Raw genomic sequence first — 21388 nt, forward strand, 5'->3', positions numbered from 1 at the left:
CTACAGATCTCTGTGACGCTGATGACTGCTTCTGTGCTGTAAGGTTACAAATGATAAAAACTAAAAGTTACATTTGACTCCAGGTTAACACTAAAGCTGCGTCCCAGATGACACACTACACACTGTGCTCAAGCGTGTAGAGTATGAATTACATCACTCATAAGTGTAGTCTGATAGCTCCTCCCCTTCGTGACGTAGTCAAAGCTGCATGAAGTGTCCAGTTTTTCCAGTTATTTAGGTGCATCATCTGGGTATTTAAAGTGCGATTCTTTTCTCTCGCTTCTGTCTCTAGTTCGGAGGGAAGCTGGTGACGTTCGAGAACCCTAGTGTGGCCCGCAGCAGCAGCAGCCAATCAGGCGACAGGTGCAGGTGAGTCAGGTGACCACAGAGACGGAGTTCCTCCATCGTTCGTCCGAGCTGCAGGCCGCTCTACAGTCTGGATCCTTCACCAGCTACTGCCAGGACAAGATCAGGAGCGCCCCGTCTGACGCCGAGCAGGACATCTGGAGGTTCCTCATGGTACAGACATCCACATTCACACGCAACACAACTCCACATGTGTCCTGGATGCATGACTTCTCAGCCGTTGTAAATATCTCAGTGGTTGTTCTGTGGTGTTTTAACAGGTGAACTTTGAAGAGGAAGCGCGTGTGAAGTTTCTGCGGCTGCTGGGCTTCAGTAAAGACGAGCTGCAGAGGAAGGTATCATCACATCAGACCAACAGCACGGACGACATTCAGATGCAGTCACTAGTCGTTATATTAGGAGGAGCGGGGTAAACTGGGCCACCCATGCACTGAAGTTTGTCCTATAAAATGAGACATTTGTTTTAAATGCAAAACAAAATGACATTTCTAGATTAATATCTTATCCCAAACTTTATTAATTTTCAGATGTTTTGCCATGAAAATCATTGGAATAATGCATTTCTAAAAATATCCATACTATATTCCACCAACATCCACATTTTACTAAAGACAATAATAATAATAATATAACAAAAATAATTCAAATTAGACAACTAATAATAACGGTAATGAGATAAGATACTACTACTACTACTTGTAAATAATAATAATGATACAAACGACAACGGTAATAATAATGAAAATAACATAATGCTAATAAGAATAATACAAATAATGCTTATATATAACCTAATAATATAATTTTTTTAGTAATAATTCTAATTCGAATATTTGGTTAGTGTTAATTATTTGAATGTTTATTCTTTATTATGTTTATTATTTTTAATGTTAATAATGTTTATTATTTTTAATATCATTTTAATATAATTATTAAATATAAAATTTATTTAAAAAAATAATTCTTTTTTATATGAGTCTGTATTATCAGCAAATATTATTATTATTATTATTATTATTATTAATATCATTTATTATTAGTTGCAGTGTTCTTTAAATTATTATTGTTGTTATTATTATTATTATTACATTTAGACTTTGTCTCTTTTATTTCCTGATGATGCTTTGTGAGAGAAACAGCCCCATCATTTGTGAATGGATCTCTAATTTGTTACGCCTGTGTTTCTGCAGATCTCAGCGTGTTTTGGGGAGGAAGCTTCATCCGAACGGTTTAGACGTGAATGATCTGACGGAGAAGATGCAGACGCTCTCTGATCCAGGTGTGCATCAGCTGTGCTTTAAATCATGGCATGCGTGCTGGAGATCTCATGTTTTACTGTACCTTGATGTTGAATCGTCCAATCAGAGAGCAGAGGAGTCGGGGCGGAGCTGCAGACGGTTCGTCGGGGCGTGAGTCTCCGGCTGATTTCTTCAGTCAGCTACCAAAGAAAGAGACAAGACCGAGCTCCGTTCCCAGATCCCGGTGTCCTCAGGTGAGCGTCTCTGAGTGACACGCATGTTAATAACGTTCTGATGTTGATGTTTGGGTGTGAATGTGCTGCTGTGTGGAGGCAGATACGGACGGTCTGATCAGTCCAGGCTCTGCTGGTGGGGAACTTCGAGGCGCCCGTGGATCTGTGCTTGAACGACGGCCGTTTCGCCGAGGCCATCCTCCTGTCAATCAGCGGAGGGGAGGAGCTACTGAAGAAGACCCAGCAACACTACCTCCACCGACAGACCAACAGCGTCTCCATGGTAACCGCTTACTCTCATTAGCATCTGTACATGGTGTCACCTTCGTTACGAATTCATTCATCAGTATTCACTTTCAATCTCCACTTTAAGTGTTATTGAATTGTTTTCTATTGATTTATTTGTATTATTATTATTGGTTGTAGTTGTAGTTGTTGTCTTATTACAATATTATTAATCATAATATAAAAAATATAACTTTTTGTAACAATAATAATAAGTATTATAAAAGTGTCTTTGTTGTTAGTTTTATTGAATATATTAAAATGACTAATAATAATAACAATTAGAATACCACTACTGCTACAAATATTAATACTAACAAAAATTATTTTGTTGTATATTATAATACTTGTTATAAAATATTATAAAGTTACTGTTGTTGTTAGTGTGGTTATTTAGTCGTTATTCTTACTATATGATTATTATTGATTAATAAGATGACTGATAACACAAATAATTAAAATTAGAATGACTAATAACAACCTTATTGTTATTATTAGTCTTGGTTACTTCCTTATTATTAATGGTATTGGATATTATTTATGCCAATTTTCTTATTAGTCATTATTATTGTTGTTTTTATTAGTCACAATATTCTTTAAATTACTAGTATTGATTATTAGTCACAATGTTTTTTATTAGTATTATTATTAGTCACTGTATTTTATAGTATTATAATTAGCATTATTATTAGTAACAGTATTATTATTATTATTATTATTATTATTATTATTACTATTATTATAGGTCCACAGTATTAGTATTATTATTAGTCACAGTATTATTATTACTTATTATTATTAGTCACCGTATTAGTATTATTATTAGTCACAGTATTATTATTATTACTATTATTATTAGTAACAGTATTATTATTATTATTAGTCACAGTATTAGTGCTACTATTATTATTATTGCTACTATATTATTAGTCACAGTATTAGTATTATTATTAGTCACAGTATTATTATTACTATTATTATTAGTAACAGTATTAGTAGTATTATTAGTCACAGTATTATTATTATTACTATTATTATAAGTGACAGTATTATTAGTATTATTATGAGTCACAGTATTATAATTATGATGTATTAATGAGTTGTTCTTCCCGGTCAGCTGATCTCGTCCGTGGTCACTCAGAACTGGCGTGATATCGTCCAGAGCTGTGAGCTGGATAACTGGAAGGAGGCGCTAGCGGCCCTGCTGACCTACGCTAACCCCGAGGAGTTCGCTTCTCTCTGCAGTGAGAACATCAGGAGTCTAACATCAGTTTCTTAATTAGTCTGATTAGTCTTGATGAGCTCTGAATGCAGCTCGTCCAATCAGAGCTCAGAGTCTGGAGTGATTGACAGCTCTCTCTCTCTCTGTGTGTAGATACTCTGGGCTCTCGTCTGCAGGCTGAAGGCACAGAGAAGCGCTGTCTGCAGGCCTGTCTGTGCTTCATCTGCTCGGGGAACATCGAGCGTCTGGTGGAGTGCTGGACGTCGCAGAGAGACTGTTCTTCTCCGCTGGCGCTGGAGGTCACACACACACACACACACACTGATTCACACTTATATTGAGTGAAAGCTGTCCTGCGCTGACGTCTGTGTTCATGTGCGTCTGCAGGATCTGGTGGAGAAGGTGATGATCCTGCGCAAGTCAATCGAGCGTCTGCGTAACGGTGAGGTTTGTGTTCAGAGCTCAGCGCTGACTGAGAGACTCGTCCAGTACTCCAGCATCCTGGCATCACAGGGCAGCCTGACCTCAGCACTCCGCTACCTGCCCGACAGCCCAGACCAGGTGCACACACGAATACACAGTCATATCTGTGTCCCTGCAGCACAGAAGCAGTCATCAGCAGCACACAGATATTTGAAGCAATAGACAACAATACATTATATCAATTTTTCTTTTATTCCAAAAATCATTAGGATATTAAGTAAAGATCATGTTCCATGAAGATATTTAGTACATTTCCTACTGTAAATATATAAAAACTTCATTTTTTGATTCGTAATATGCATTGCTAAGAACTTCATTTGGACAACTTTAAAGATGATTTTCTCAATATTTAGATTTTTGTGCTCCCTCTGATTCCAGATTTTCAAATAGTTGTCTGTCAAATATCGTCCTGTCATAAGTTGGAGTTCATCTTAAAGGGGGGGTGAAATGCTCGTTTTCACTCAATATCCTGTTAATCTTGAGTACCTATAGAGTAGTACTGCATCCTTCATAACTCCAAAAAGTCTTTAGTTTTATTATATTCATAAGAGAAAGATAGTCTGTACCGATTTTTCCCGGAAAAACACGACCGGCTGGAGGCGTGACGTGTGGGCGGAGCTAAAGAATCACGAGCGCGAGTAGGCTTTAGCGTTGAGAGCGTTTGGAAGCTGTGACATTACCGTGAGGAAAAAACATCATCCAAAACAAACCATGGCTAACAGTCAGATTCAGCGTATATTTATGATCCAGAATCAGATCCAGAGGCTGAAATTTAACAAGAGCAGCATCAGCAACGACGTCTCTATGTGGTATGTACTGAAACTGTATATATTTGCTTACCGTTTTTGGAAAAGGACTAAGTTCCACTTTGTCGTCTTTTTTTTTTTTTAAGCTGTACATGTGGAAAGTGCAGTTTGATGACAACATCGCATGTTGTTTACTTGATGTGCTTACGCGCCGATAGCTAAGTTAACAACACAGAGATATTTGAAGCAGTTTTACTCACCGCCTGCGGTTCCAACACACGATCGTGACCCTTTTTCGTTGGGATTGCATCATCCTTAAGAAATAAATGATACGCAAATCCGTTGTCAAACTGGGCCTTGTTTGTAAAACAAGCATCTTCGAAATGCAGGGAACAAACACAAACACTTGCACAACTCCGCTGATGCTCTGTAAAAATAAACTCCATCCACTGGTCCCTTAATGCTGTTTCTCTTTTGGTAATCTGTGCAGGGTTGTCTTGCCCTGGCAACCAAAAACACACTCCTTTTGTGACATTTGGCGACGCTCTCGCTCTGATCAGTGAAGTCTGTTGTGCTCTCAGTGCTCTGCTATACGGGAGCGCGCTCTTCCGGCAGAAGTGTCTCAGGACACATATAAGGAAATTCCGCTCCATCTAACGTCACACAGAGCCATACTCGAAAAAAACTTTCCCAAACTTGTGACAAACCGGAAGGAGTATTTTTGGAACAGAAATACTCCTTCAAACGTACAACTTAATTTTTGAAACTTTGTCCATGTTTAGCATGGGAATCCAACTCTTTAACAGTGTAAAAAACTCAGTATGCATGAAATAGCATTTCACCCCCCCTTTAACGTGCATTTAGGAAAGCAACATGCATCATCCATCTTTAGAAACATGTAATGGAAGGAAGCAACTTAAAGCAAGTGTTGTTGTTTTTTTTCACCAGAATTGTTATTATTGTTTTTTTATTGTTCAATAAAATTATTATTCATTTAAATTAAAATTGTATTGTAATTAGAAGCAATTCAATATAAAAAATATTTACATTTTTTTTTACAGTGCAGTACTATTATTGCAATAGTAATATTTCTTTATTGATTAAATTGTTTTAATTTAATTAAACTATAATTTTATTATAATTATAAATATTTATTGATATTTTAAAATGTATAATTTAATAAAATGGCAATATTGAGAGTGTTGTGGGTGTTAAGTGTGTTCTGTGTGTTTTTGTGTGATGTAGCCTGGTGTTCAGATGTTAAGAGAGCGACTGTCCCATGCGAAGGGTGAGGTCCTTCAGAGACCACAGCCGTCTGCACCAGCAGGAGGCGCTAAAGCACCGGCAAACACACACACTCCTGCAGCACACACACAGGTGAGACGCAGCTCCTCACAGATACACACACACTGCTGCAGCGCACACACACACACAGGTGAAACACAGCTCACACACACACACACACTCCTGCAGCACACACACAGGTGAGACGCAGCTCCTCACACACACACACACACACACTCCTGCAGCACACACACAGGTGAGACACAGCTCTCACACACACACACTCCTGCAGCACACACACAGGTGAGAAGCAGCTCCTCGATACACACACACACTGCTGCAGCGCACACACAGGTGAGACACAGCTCACACACACACACACTCCTGCAGCACACACACAGGTGAGAAGCAGCTCCTCGATACACACACACACTGCTGCAGCGCACACACAGGTGAGACACAGCTCTCACACACACACACTCCTGCAGCACACACACAGGTGAGACACAGCTCACACACACACACACTCCTGCAGCACACACACAGGTGAGACACAGCTCACACACACTCCTGCAGTACACACACCGGTGAGACACAGCTCACACACACACACTCCTGCAGCACACACACAGGTGAGACGCAGCTCACACACACACACTCCTGCAGCACACACACAGGTGAGACACTGCTCACACACACATGCTCCTGCAGCACACACACAGGTGAGATGCAGCTCCTCACACACACACACTCCTGCAGCACACACACAGGTGAGACACAGCTCACACACACTCCTGCAGCACACACACAGGTGAGACACAGCTCACACACACACACTCCTGCAGCACACACACAGGTGAGACGCAGCTCCTCCCACACACACACACACACACTCCTGCAGCACACACACAGGTGAGACGCAGCTTCCTCACAGATACACACACACTGCTGCAGCGCACACACACACACACAGGTGAAACACACTGCTGCAGTACACACACCGGTGAGACACAGCTCACACACACACACTCCTGCAGCACACACACAGGTGAGATGCAGCTCCTCACACACTCCTGCAGCACACACACAGGTGAGACACAGCTCACACACACACACTCCTGCAGCACACACACAGGTGAGACGCAGCTCCTCCCACACACACACACACACTCCTGCAGCACACACACCGGTGAGACACAGCTCACACACACACACTCCTGCAGCACACACACAGGTGAGACGCAGCTCCTCAATGATACACACACACACTCCTGCAGCACACACACAGGTGAGACGCAGCTCCTCACACACACACACACACACACACACACTCCTGCAGCACACACACAGGTGAGACGCAGCTCCTCACACACACACACACACACACACTCCTGCAGCACACACACAGGTGAGACGCAGCTCCTCACAGATACACACACACTGCTGCAGCACACACACAGGTGAGACACAGCTCACACACACACACACTCCTGCAGCACACACACAGGTGAGATGCAGCTCCTCACACACACAGGTGAGATGCAGCGCACACACGCTCCTGCAGCACACACACAGGTGAGACGCAGCGCACACACACACGCTCCTGCAGCACACACACAGGTGAGACACAGCTCACACACACACACACACTCCTGCAGCGCACACACAGGTGAGACACAGCTCACACACACACACACTCCTGCAGCACACACACAGGTGAGACACAGCTCACACACACACACACTCCTGCAGCACACACACAGGTGAGACACAGCTCACACACACTCCTGCAGTACACACACCGGTGAGACACAGCTCACACACACACACTCCTGCAGCACACACACAGGTGAGACGCAGCTCACACACACTCCTGCAGCACACACACAGGTGAGACACAGCTCACACACACACACTCCTGCAGCACACACACAGGTGAGACGCAGCTCCTCACACACACACACACACACACACACTCCTGCAGCACACACACAGGTGAGACGCAGCTCCTCACACACACACACACACACACACTCCTGCAGCACACACACAGGTGAGACGCAGCTCCTCAATGATACACACACACACTGCTGCAGCACACACACAGGTGAGACACAGCTCACACACACACACACTCCTGCAGTACACACACAGGTGAGATGCAGCTCCTCACACACACAGGTGAGATGCAGCGCACACACGCTCCTGCAGCACACACACAGGTGAGACGCAGCGCACACACACACACGCTCCTGCAGCACACACACAGGTGAGACGCAGCGCACACACACACCCTCCTGCAGCACACACACAGGTGAGACGCAGCGCACACACACTCCTGCAGTACACACACCGGTGAGACGCAGCTCCTCACACACACAGGTGAGACGCAGCGCACACACACTCCTGCAGTACACACACAGGTGAGACGCAGCTCCTCACACACACACACTCCTGCAGTACACACACAGGTGAGACGCAGCTCCTCACACACACACGCTCCTGCAGCGCACACACAGGTGAGACGCAGCTCCTCACACACACACACTCCTGCAGCACACACACAGGTGAGACGCAGCTCACACACACACACACTCCTGCAGCACACACACAGGTGAGACGCAGCTCCTCACACACACAGGTGAGACGCAGCTCACACACACTCCTGCGTATATGTTTAATGATGCTTGAACTCCAGTGCCCTCTGTCATCATCCCTGTGTGTCTGTGATGAAGATGTGCACGCTGTCCGCTGATGATCAGCAGATATTATTTGCTTTCTGATGTCCTTGATGAAATTGCGCGTCTGCTGTTGGATGTTGTGTAAGTGGAGGCTGGCTTACAGTGTGTTTGCACAGGGCGTCTCGTCTGATGTACAGTGCGTTCTCATGCCACATCTGCATGTTTCCAAAAGTGTGTGTTGTCTAGGGAGTTTGTGTTGAAACAGAATAAGGTTATGATTTGATTGCGAATGATTAACCAGTGACATTACAAAAACAAGCATCTCTTTTTAGAATAATGTCTTAACCAGTGTTATTTTGGTTTATATATTATTATAGGATATTTTCAGTTTTCATTTGAACTTAATTAAACATTTATTTTTAGTTTGTGTGTGTGTGTGTGTGTGTGTGTATCATATCAGGACAGAACTTTGTATAATGACATGGGTATGACACATGTATTACAAGGAGAGGGTGACTTATGAGGACATAACCCATGTCCCAGTTTTTCAAAACACTTATAAATCATTCAGAATGAGTTTTTTTGAGAAAGTAAAAATGCACAAAGTTTCCTGTGAGGGTTAGGGTTAGGTGTAGGGTTGGTGTAGGGCCGTGTGTGTGTGTGAGTGAGTGTAATAGTGTGTGTGAGGGAGTGAGTGTAATAGTGTGAGGGAGTCCGAGTGTAATAGTGTGTGAGTGAGGGAGTGTGAGTGTAATAGTGTGTGTAAGGGAGTGTAATAGTGTGTGTGAGTGAGGGAGTCCAAGTGTAATAGTGTGTGTGAGTGAGGGAGTGTGAGTGTAATACAGTGAGTGTATTAGTGTGTGTGAGTGTAATAGTGTGAGTGAGGGAGTGTGAGTGTAATAGTGAGTGTGAGTTTAATAGAGTGAGTGTAATAGTGTGTGTGAGTGAGGGAGTGTGAGTGTAATAGTGTGAGTGAGGGAGTGTGAGTGTAATAGTGTGAGTGAGGGAGTGTAATAGTGAGTGTGAGTGTAATAGAGTGAGTGAGGGTGTCTGAGTGTAATGGTGTGAGTGTAATGGTGTGAGTGAGTGAGGGAATGTGAGTGTAATAGTGTGAGTGAGGGAGTGTAATAGTGAGTGTGAGTGTAATAGAGTGAGTGAGGGTGTCTGAGTGTAATGGTGTGAGTGTAATGGTGTGAGTGTAATGGTGTGAGTGAGTGAGGGAATGTGAGTGTAATAGTGTGAGTGTAATAGTGAGTGTGAGTGTAATAGAGTGAGTGTAATAGTGTGTGTGTGAGTGAGGGGGTGTGAGTGTAATAGTGAGTGTGAGTGAGGGAGTGTGAGTGTAATAGTGAGTGTGAGTGAGGGAGTGTGAGTATAATAGTGTGTGTGAGTGAGGGAGTGTGAGTGTAATAGTGTGAGTGAGGGAGTGTAATAGTGTGTGTGAGTGAGGGAATGTGAGTGTAATAGTGTGAGTGTAAAAGTGAGTGTGAGTGAGGGAGTCCGAGTGTAATAGTGTGAGTGAAGGAGTGTGAGTGTAATAGTGGGAGTGAGGGAGTGTGAGTGTAAAAGTGAGTGTGAGTGAGGGAGTCCGAGTGTAATAGTGTGAGTGAGGGAGTGTGAGTGTAATAGTGGGAGTGTAATAGTGTGAGTGAGGGAGTGTGAGTGTAATAGTGGGAGTGTAATAGTGTGAGTGAAGGAGTGTGAGTGTAATAGTGGGAGTGAGGGAGTGTGAGTGTAAAAGTGAGTGTGAGTGAGGGAGTCCGAGTGTAATAGTGTGAGTGAGGGAGTGTGAGTGTAAAAGTGAGTGTGAGTGAGGGAGTCCGAGTGTAATAGAGTGAGTGAGGGAGTGTGAGTGTAATAGTGTGAGTGAGGGAGTGTGAGTGTAAAAGTGTGAGTGAGGGAGTGTGAGTGTAATAGTGTGAGGGAGGGAGTCCGCGTGTAATAGTGTGAGTATAATAGTGTGAGTGAGGGAGTGTGAGTGTAATAGTGGGAGTGTAATAGTGTGAGTGAAGGAGTGTGAGTGTAATAGTGGGAGTGAGGGAGTGTGAGTGTAAAAGTGAGTGTGAGTGAGGGAGTCCGAGTGTAATAGTGTGAGTGAGGGAGTGTGAGTGTAATAGTGGGAGTGTAATAGTGTGAGTAAGGGAGTGTGAGTGTAATAGTGTGAGTGAGGGAGTGTGAGTGTAATAGTGTGAGTGAGGGAGTGTGAGTGTAAAAGTGAGTGTGAGTGAGGGAGTCCGAGTGTAATAGTGTGAGTGAGGGAGTGTGAGTGTAAAAGTGAGTGTGAGTGAGGGAGTCCGAGTGTAATAGAGTGAGTGAGGGAGTGTGAGTGTAATAGTGTGAGTGAGGGAGTGTGAGTGTAAAAGTGTGAGTGAGGGAGTGTGAGTGTAATAGTGTGAGGGAGGGAGTCCGCGTGTAATAGTGTGAGTATAATAGTGTGAGTGAGGGAGTGTGAGTGTAAAAGTGAGTGTGAGTGAGGGAGTCCGAGTGTAATAGAGTGAGTGAGGGAGTGTGAGTGTAATAGTGTGAGTGAGGGAGTGTGAGTGTAATAGTGTGAGTGAGGGAGTGTGAGTGTAATAGTGTGAGGGAGGGAGTCCGCGTGTAATAGTGTGAGTATAATAGTGTGAGTGAGGGAGTGTGAGTGTAATAGTGTGAGTGTAAAAGTGAGTGTGAGTGAGGGAGTCCGAGTGTAATAGTGTGAGTGTAATAGTGTGAGTGAGGGAGTGTGAGTGTAAAAGTGAGTGTGAGTGAGGGAGTGTGAGTGTAATAGTGTGTGTGAGTGAGGGAATGTGAGTGTAAAAGTGAGTGTGAGTGAGGGAGTGTGAGTGTAATAGTGTGTGTGAGTAAGGGAATGTGAGTGTAATAGTGTGAGTGTAATAGTGTGAGTGAGGGAGTGTGGGTGTAATAGTGTGAGTGTAATAGTGTGTGTGAGTGAGGGAATGTGAGTGTAATAGTGTGAGTGAGTGAGTGAGGGAGTGTGATAGTGTGTGTGTGAGGGAGTGTGAGTGTAATAGTGTGAGTGAGGGAGTGTGAGTGTAATAGTGTGAGTGAGTGAGTGAGGGAGTGTGATAGTGTGTGTGTGAGGGAGTTTAACCACTAATCCAGCAGATCTTTAGGTGCTGTGTGTGTTGTGTGTTCAGGGGCCTCCTCAAATGCAGCAGATGATGCCCCGTCTCTTCACTCCTCAGCCGCGACCCGATCCTTCTCCTGCTAGAGCTCCACATCCGAGCCTGAGACCCTCTGTCTACCCACAACACCCTGCCACAGCTCCGGGTACCTGTCAATCAAATATCATTCATGAAATACACCAATCATTCAAACACTGATGTGCACACTACTGTTCAAACTTATGCCAGCAGTGAGGCTCCTCGGCTCACCAAAGCTGCGTTTATTTGATCTGAAATACAGTACAAAATTGTGATTATATCTTTACAATTTAAAACCGCTGTTTTGTGTGCGTGTGTGTGTGTGATTGTCTGTTTAAATTTTATTTATTGCTGTGATCAAAGCTGATTTTTTTTTTTGGAGTCGCACATCCAATCAAAATATTCAAGAGTTATATGTCACCTTATATGGATAGAAAAGAAATATAATTGATGAATATAAGGTGTATAAGGTGTTGACTATAAGACTATAATGTGTAAGAACTGTCTAGACACATTGGTTTCAGTTCCTCAGCAGAAATAGCATCAGCCCTGTGTGCAAAAGGGAAAGTACATGAAGTGCATCTGTTTGAGAGAGAAAAGGACAGAGAGAAGCCTTGAAATAATATTAACACAGATGCAACTACAAAATGTAATCTAAATATTTAAAAAGTGTAACTGTAACCTGGAAAATTATTCTAAAAATCAATGTTTTAATGCCAAATTCATCTTGTTGAGCATAATGTCAAATGACTTGAAGAAATAAACACTTAATCAAACACATGTTCAGGTCAAAGTAATAATTTTATATTTAATTTTTTTATTATTAAATATAACAATTTTTGATCCCAAAATTTCCTGGTAGTTCACTGTTTGAAGAATTATTGGGTATAATATGTCACAGATCAATTTATTTTCCTATCCTCTCTTACATAAGTGAACTATAGTGTCCTGCAAAATGTGTAAAAAATATATCTGGTGTCTGATTAATGTTGGTTTAAAAGTATGTAACAAAAATGATTGTGCTTGTAATATTTTTAACACATCATATCACCCAGCTCTACTTCGTCTTTTGAACACAAGTGTATTATTTGCAAACACATGTATTTGATCAAAACTGTCTGTCTGTGATGCTTGGATCCTGCAGGTTTTGCTCCGTCTCAGCCGTTTGCTCAGTCTGGTTCCCTCGGAGCTCCGGGGGGTTTCATGTCTGGCCCCTCGATGTCTGGCCCCTCGATGTCAGGCCCCTCGATGTCAGGCCCCTCGATGTCAGGCCCCTCGATGTCTGGGCCCTCAGGGCCGCCCTCCTCTCCCCCGGGCCCCATGATGCCCGCTCCGCCCGGCCCAGGGTTCATCTCGCCCACGTCTCTGCCAGGTGGCCCGGTGCCCTTTCCAGCGGCTCCTCCCAGCGGGGCCTATCTTCCTCTCGGAGCCGGGTATCCTCCGGGTGGCCCCGGAGCCCCAGGGGCCAAGAGCTTCAGCAGCGCCGGTGTCCCGCCTCCACCGACAGGTACCTGCAGACGTCTGGAGGAACCGCTGAACACAGCCATGTCTCATCTGTGTATTTATATTCATCCTGCTGTTTGATTTCAGGATATTTCCCATGGCTGATGTGCCACACAGAAGAGGAAGGTGACAGGGAGAGAGATGTGTGTGTGTGTGTGTGTGTGTGTGTGTGTGTGTGTGTGTGTGTGTGTGTGTTTATTAGGGCTGCCCTCGACTTAAGATTTTTCTGATCAACTAGTAGTCGTTCATTTTAAGCATTAGTCAACTAATCGCATGTTCATTAATAAACCATATAAATCATAGCATATAGCCTAATAAGCGCTCAAGCGCATGTATAAAGCTTGCCACAGCGAATGATTATGAATGTGTCAGGGTAAAACAGGGAGGAGGCTGCATTAACATATTAATAATTTATTGATAAACAAGTGCATTCTTTGTTTTCAGCTTTAGAGATGACACTGACTCAACGACACTGACTGAATGCAGGTTTCATACGGATTACATAATCAGAGAATGTTTGGTTTGGTTTCGTCTGAAAGTAGACATTTCACTCTCTATAGATACGTTTTCACGTCTGTAAGGCAAGCAAACACAGGGTTCAGCGCTTGAGTTCATCGAGACCGAGACGGCAGAAAGCGCATCCTGTTTGCTTTCAATATTTTACAAAAGCACAACGTTTAGTTTCAGATTTATTAAAGATTTTGAATGATGCAGTATTTTAAGAGCATTTCTGCTATAGCGTTTATACTTTTCAATGCAGTGATATTGTGTGTGTGTGTGTGTGTGTGTGTAAGAGGGACAGCAACAGCCCAAATTCAGCTCTTCTAATATTTAATGCTGACTGATTACAAGTCATTTGCATATTCGCACACTCGTCATGTCGTGCTTCCTGTGTGTTTCTCTGAGCTTCATCTTTATTGTTTGTGTGATTGCTCAGTGCTGATTAGAACTATGCTGTGTAAGTTTTGCATTATAGCATATATATAACCGACTAAGAAATGTCTACACTAATGTTCAAAAGTTTGGGGTCGGTAAGATAAAAAAAAAAAATCGTCTTTTTTTTTTTTAATCAAGGCTGCATTTATTTGCTCAAAAATACAGCAAAATAAAAATTCTTGAAGATTTTTAAATGTATTTTTTATATATTTATTTATATTTAGAAAAATAAGTATTTAAAATCATAAATAATAAATATAAAAAAATATATAAATATTTTATTTAAAAATATGGAAATTCTTACATTTTCAAATAGCTTTTGGTTTGTGAATATATTGTAAGATGTAATTTATTTCTGTGATGCACCGCTGTATTTTCAGCATCATTCCTCCAGTCTTCAGTGTGACATGATCTTCAGAAATCATTCTGATATGTCTTTTGTATTACAAATCTTGCTGAATCTAACTGACCTAAACTTTTGAATGCTAGTGTAAGTCAGACAGAAAGAAACGCTACAGAGACACTTAAATCACCTTCACACACATCTGTAAAAATGCAGTGACATTCAGACATCTCTGACCCAGATATGTTTATCTGCTGCTGTATTGATGCATGCATTTATATTTAAATGTAGATATATGTTTTGGTGATTAATCTGCTGTGATTGTGTGAATATTGTCTCTTCAGTTCAGGACGGGTGGAATGACCCTCCAGCTGTACGCTCAGCACACCGCAAGAAAAAGGTAATTAGAACTTGCTTAACGATGTTACTTATAATAATGCATTCACCGGGAAACAATATGACCTGCTTTCCACTGACATGATGCTGGAGCTGCTTCTCAATCTGGCTTCGTTCTGCATGTTTCTACCAAATAAACATTCACATTTGTGCATTTGGTAGATGCTTTTAATCTAAAGCAACACGCTCTCCATTTAAGATTTACTCATGAGTTCATGCATTCCCTGGGAATTGAACCCATGACTTCAGTTTTGCAAGCACCATGATCTACTGTCTAAGCTTCAATAAGAAACATGATGCTACTTGATTTCTGCAATAAAAATAATTTTATGCAGTTGCATGCATCATGTTGAATGTCATATCAAATCCAATGATTGTATAAAAAAAAGTTCTTTAAAGGTTGAAATACGTTTTTTTTTAAGTATAAAACAATAAATAAGTGATTTACAAATGTTGCATGCATTTACATGAAATATTAATTTTCATTGACTGCGGTTCGTTATATCAAATTCAGTGATTGGATATAAACCTTAAATTAAAATGTTCTCAAAGATATAAAATAATAAATGATTCCAGTAATCTTTTTTATAAATATTGCATGCACTTGCATTTTTTTATTGTTTATGTGTTAAAATAACTGGTGTTTTTTTATTTAATTAAGGGTTTTCATTCATTATTAATTGGATTTCATTACTTTTTTTAATGCATTTGCGTGTGTGTGTGTGTGTGTGTGTGTGTGTGTGTGTGTGTGTGGTTCAGCTGCCAGAGAACTACACTCCCCCTGCTCCGATCACAGCACCGGTGATGGGTTTCCCGGTGGAGGCTCCTGTTCCTCAGGATCGGATCCAGGTGCCGCCCGGAGCCCCTCAGGAGCCCAGCAAGCAGGTCAGAGGTCATCATGCTAAAGCCCATCAGATGAGCTAGTGTGTTTTATCATATTAACTGTGTGTGTGTGTGTGTGTTGTAGTCCTTACAGCAGCTTCCTGCCGAGCGTGTGGGGCAGAAGGAAATCCCCGCCGAACATATGATCCTCAAGACCACCTTCAGCAGCCTTGTGCAGCGCTGTCAGCTGGCCGCCGCTGACCCGGTAACACACACACACACAGGCAAAACACATTGCATACACGGCTGCCAAGATCTTTCTCAATCTGGCAAGCTGTAATCTGATTGCCTTTCTTTATGTAACCATCTGGAATTGTTGCACAGCTTCAAATCTTTCCACAGAGACAGGGTCATGTTTACAAAGTACAGTCTAATGCTCTAAAATTTGCCAAAGTTTACCAAGTTAGTTGCATCATGTAGAGTACATATTGCCAAGTAGGCAGCATCACCCTTTTGCCGGTGTCAGTGTTGCCAGGTCACAGTAACATTTCAAAAGAGCAATGATCTGCAAGTGCTATAACAAGCCTCAGTTACCCTAACCAACGACACATAGCAAGGTTTATGTTTAAAATTTTTATTATATAATAAAAAGAAATTAGGATTTACTAGAAAAAGAATAGAGCAAGCTAGTGTTAGAGGCCTTTATTTGCTTTTTGTTAATTATATAATTAATAAAAAGAAAACAAATAGAATACACTATTAAAAGAATAAGCAGTTAAGAAAAATAAAAATAAACAGTTGGTAAGTAAATAAGAGTGTGAGTCTAAAAGAGTCTAAAAGCAAATTTCTATTTTTTTTTTTTTTTTTTAAGAATAGAATTAGAATAGTGCTAGAGTTAGAGCGTCTTCTTGATGTTGAATAAAGCAAATCTGCAGGATCGGACCGTTTTAGCAGTGTGGTCTGAGAAAGTCAGCTGATCATCAATCATAACTCCAAGATCTCTAGCTGTTTTTGAAGGAGTTATGGTTGATGTGCCTAAATTGATGGTGAAATTGTGATGAGACGATGGGTTTGCTGGAACCACAAGCAGTTCTGTCTTGGCAAGGTTGAGTTGAAAGTGATGGTCCATCATCCAGGAAGAAATGTGTGTTAGACAAGCTGAGATGTGAGTAGCTACCATTGGATCATCAGGATGGAATGAGAGCGATATGAAAAGCCATGTATCTGAATGACAGAACCTAATGATGCCATGTAGACAGAGAAGAGAAGCGGTCCAAGAACTGAGCCCTGAGGCACCCCAGTAGTTAGATGTTGTGACTTGGACACCTCACCTCTCCAAGATACTATGGAGGACCTATCTGATAGATAAGACTCAAACCACTGGAGTGTGGTTCCTGAGACGCTCTTTTCCAGTAGAATTGACCGGAGGATGTGGAGGTTAACCGTGTCAGAAGCATCAGACAGATCCAGTAGGATCAGTATAGAAGATTTGGAAGATGCTCTTTTCAGTCTTAGAGCTTCAACAACTGAGAGCAAGTCAGTCTCGCTCGAACATCCACTTCTGAAACTGTCCAGGAGGTTGTTCTTTGTGAGAAAGGCAGAGACTTGGTTGATCACAGCTCGTTCAAGTGTTTGTTTTCACTGAAAGGAATAAGGGAAAACCAGTCTATAGTTTTCTAAAAGAGAAAAATTTTAGAGGGGAAAAATTCTAAACTTAAAGTTTCTGCCTCAATAAAAGAAAGAAAAGTTATCTTCACATAATGTTGTTGTTTTATATATTTGTTTTATTCTTTTGATAACAATAAATAAAAAACTTTTTTTTTTAAATCAAATCATCATAGGTGATGTCCAGAACATGTATCTGATTTAAAACCACATTTGGAAAAGTTTCATAATGGTTGCAAAAAATCAGGACTTTGTTTTTACACATGTGCGAGCAATCTGCATCGGAAAAATCTGATGCCAATGTAAATAAAGCCGCAAACAGTCTCTTCTTATGTAAGTAGGGAGATTTCTGACCAGCATAAGCTGCGAAGTGAACTGGACTTATCAATTTCATATATGATTTCCCTTGCAGCAAACAAAGCGCAAACTGGACGATGCTTCCAAGCGTCTGGAGAGTCTGTACGACAAGCTGCGAGACCAAGCGGTGAGTTAAAGACTTTTATTCCCTTCTCTTCAGTCTCTAAGATGTCCTAATAAACCTCTCATGTGTCCTCAGCTGTCTCCCAGCATCCTCGGCGGCCTGCACGAGATCAGCCGCTGCGTCAGCGTCCGTAACTATCATCAGGGTCTGGAGGTTCACACGCAGGTGGTGAGCAGCAGCAACTTCAGCGAGATCTCTGCCTTCATGCCTGTCCTCAAGATGCTCATGACCATCGCCAACAAGCTGGCCGTGTGACTCCAGCGCTCCACAGCAGATCCGGGTTCCTCTTGTGTTTCGATCTGTCGCTGAACTGTGCTTTAAGAATGAATGTACCGTTAATATCCCACTGCTTTCTTCTTCACGTGTTTGGGATTCTCTTTCCATTGCAGCCGGCCTTATTCATCCCACAACAAGCAGAACGACTTTCTGTGCAGAATTGCTCATAAAACCATTATTGTATACATTGCTAAGAATTAAATTCAGTGGATTGTCTAAAACAGGCCTTAAGACAAGCAGAACTTTAATTCAGTGTGCTAATGCGGGAACTTTATCATGAAATGCTAGCAGAACAACTTTGCATAATTTTTCGTAACCATTGTTGCATAAATTGCGTTGAATTGAATGCAGTGGTTTACGTAATAATACGCTTTGAAACAAGCAGAACCAATTTTATAAATGATTGCATTCAGTTCAAAGTAAGATCAATGAATGCAACTGTTCGTCCAAGAATATGAGCGTGACAAATTTATGTAAATTATTTGTTAAACAATTTTTTCATAAATTGCTGCCTTTAATTAAGTGTGAGAATCTACACAAGCAAAATAACTTTGTGCGTAATTGTTCATAAAGGAATAATGCATAAATTGTTGCATTGAATGCAACAGTCTAAGCACAATTTCTGCATTCAGTTCAATGTAAGAATGCAATGCATAATTAGTTGAATGCAACGGATTGAACCAAAAGGCATTAAAACAAGAAACACCAATGAGCAAATCGTTTATAATATAATTCTTATGTAAATTGTTGACTTCAACTCAATGTGAGAATCTACATGAGCAGAACGACTTTCTTTGCATAATTTATTTAAAAAAAAAATGATTGCATTGAACTGAATGCCATATTTTGCCTAAAATGGCCATTAAAATGAGCAGAACCAATTCATGTAAATTAGCAGCTGATTGATCGCAATTGGTTCGTTCTACACAAGCAGAACGGTTTTCTGTGCATAGTTGCTCGTTGGGTTAATTGCTTTGAAATGAATGCATCAGTTTACCTGAAAACAAGCAGAAACAATTTGTGTAAATTGTTGCATTCAGATCAATGTAAGAATGTGATTTAGTCGTGAATTATTTCCCCACAGATTAGTTCTGAGTGCATTTCATCAATTTGGTCCAGTTTTTTTTTTTTTTGTTATATTACAAGAGCAGAGAGTTTTGACACTGTCTGTAGTTTATTGATCGTGATGATTGGTTGGTTGGGTTTGGTTTGTGTGAAGGCTTGTTTTCATAGAGAGGCACTGCTGTTTCTCCTCCAAACACTGCTGTAGAAAAACCAGAGCTTCATTAGATGTTCTTCAAACCATTGCAACAAAGATGAATGGCACGGTGTGTGTGTGTGGAGAAGTCAAGAAAGTGTCCAGGTGTTATTTCATTCCAAAGTCAATGAATAAAATCAACTATAAAATAAAATTACATTAACATTAATGGTCCTAAAAAAATCTTATTTATTTCAAATGTAATTTTGATTGATTTTTAAAGTGGAATATGACCTGGACATGTCTTGACCGAATTCTTCAGTACTTTAACAGAGCAAAGAAACTGAATACAACGTAACAGTTAACATGATAAAATAGTTTCATCTTTTAACATGTTTATGTTCTGGTAATAAACATGTCCTCATCGCAGTCGTGCTGTTTTGTGTCTGTGTGCATCGAAACCAGTTCATTCTGAAGGTTGTGAGTGAAACTCTTACATGCTTGAAAACACTTGAAGTAAAATATACAACTTTCATAAATGCTCAGTGTGTCAAAGCGATTTATTTCAACATGCAACTTTTTGACTTTCAGTATTCAAGTACATTGTTACTGATCTATATATATATGTGTGTGTGTGTACATATTGTATATGTATGAATGTAGCCTAAATTCTTAAGAATAATGCTTAGTTATTTTGTGTACCATTATTATTAATATTTATATATTTTACAAATCTAAAATTTAGCTAATGTGTTATTTATTAACGTAAATATTAATGCACGCCATCAAATTCAGTAGTAGCTAGTTTTTGCGTTAGCATGTGGCGCTTTGATTTAAAAAACAGGGATAAAATGTGCTTTCATTCATCCATGGTTAACTAGTAAAATAAAAGTCTTATTTTGCGGATTTCCCTGCTCGGTTTAGAACCACAGACAGTTTTTGTCATCGCTGCTTTTGAGAGGCGTTCGCTGATTGGTACAGAGGGATCATACGGCGCTGCTGATTGGCTCACGCTGACCTGTTGATGTTGTGAACTCATGTAACCGTTTTCCATTACGACGTCACACCACAATGTGAGTCACGCTAAACACGAGGTAGAAATGACACTGAAACGCAACATATTTAGTGTTGTGTTTATTGCTGGAGCTTTTAACACCATCATAACGTTTATTGTCCACACTTTCGTATTTGAAATACCTGTGAAATCTGAAATGATTTAACTGGCATTATTATAATTAGAGTTATTCGTTAAAATATCGTTTCTGCAATAACTAATGCTGATTCTGCACAGTATGAGTCAAATGAGTGTACTGCACAAATACCATTACAAACACAACCTTCCTGAGAGAATGAGAGACAAGTACAGACATGGAGTTTAATTATGAGCTGTCAAAATAATGCTCTGTCATTTAACAGCAGGAATTAAGGCTTCTCCTGAACCTCTTTAGGAGATCAGAAACGGTGTTTAAATCAAAAGGCCAATAAGCTCCTAGCATTGTGTGTTTATTAAATCAGCATAACACAAACAATCCGATCATTATGATTGACGAATGTTAATAAACCATGAAAGTTCGATCACCGTATTTTCATAAATTGACGCGGACTGAATCGATTCGAATCTTTCTAGAATCAACTGAAAGAATCATTTGTTCGACTCTTTCTTGCTGTCTTTATTTTGGAATTGAATGTTCGTCCAAATCAGGTCCATGATCGAAGAAAATAGCCCTTTCTCAAAACGAAGCTTGTAAATATGAAGATAGGCCTACGTTTGTAAAAGAACCGATTAAACCGATGAGTTAAACCGAACGATGTTCGCGATGATTCGCGAACAAAAGAGAATTAGAAATAATTAACCCTCAAGCATGCATGCATTAATTGATTCGATGAATTATGTTTTGTAGTGCAATGTTGTTTGGTTTGTCTAACTCGGTCCTGTATAAACAAATGGCATAAATCAGTAGACAAAAATACAAAACGGAACAAATTTTTTGCTGATTAGTAACTTTAGTGAATTTCCCTCTAGTTAACTTCGCTTTATTTGCACTTTTCCTTGAAATTTTGTAAATAATCAAAGTTTTAACCAGATG

The 21388-nt window shown here is 40.8% G+C and overlaps 1 pseudogene; it reads left to right on the plus strand.

Annotated features, from left to right (window-relative positions):
- The first annotated feature begins 292 nt into the window (after window positions 1-292).
- On the plus strand, window positions 293-19843 carry LOC113075905 (protein transport protein Sec31A-like; annotated as a pseudogene).
- The last annotated feature ends 1545 nt before the right edge of the window (window positions 19844-21388 follow it).

The sequence above is a fragment of the Carassius auratus genome, unplaced genomic scaffold, assembly GCF_003368295.1.
Source record: "Carassius auratus strain Wakin unplaced genomic scaffold, ASM336829v1 scaf_tig00017980, whole genome shotgun sequence".
Taxonomy (NCBI): Eukaryota; Metazoa; Chordata; class Actinopteri; order Cypriniformes; family Cyprinidae; genus Carassius; species Carassius auratus.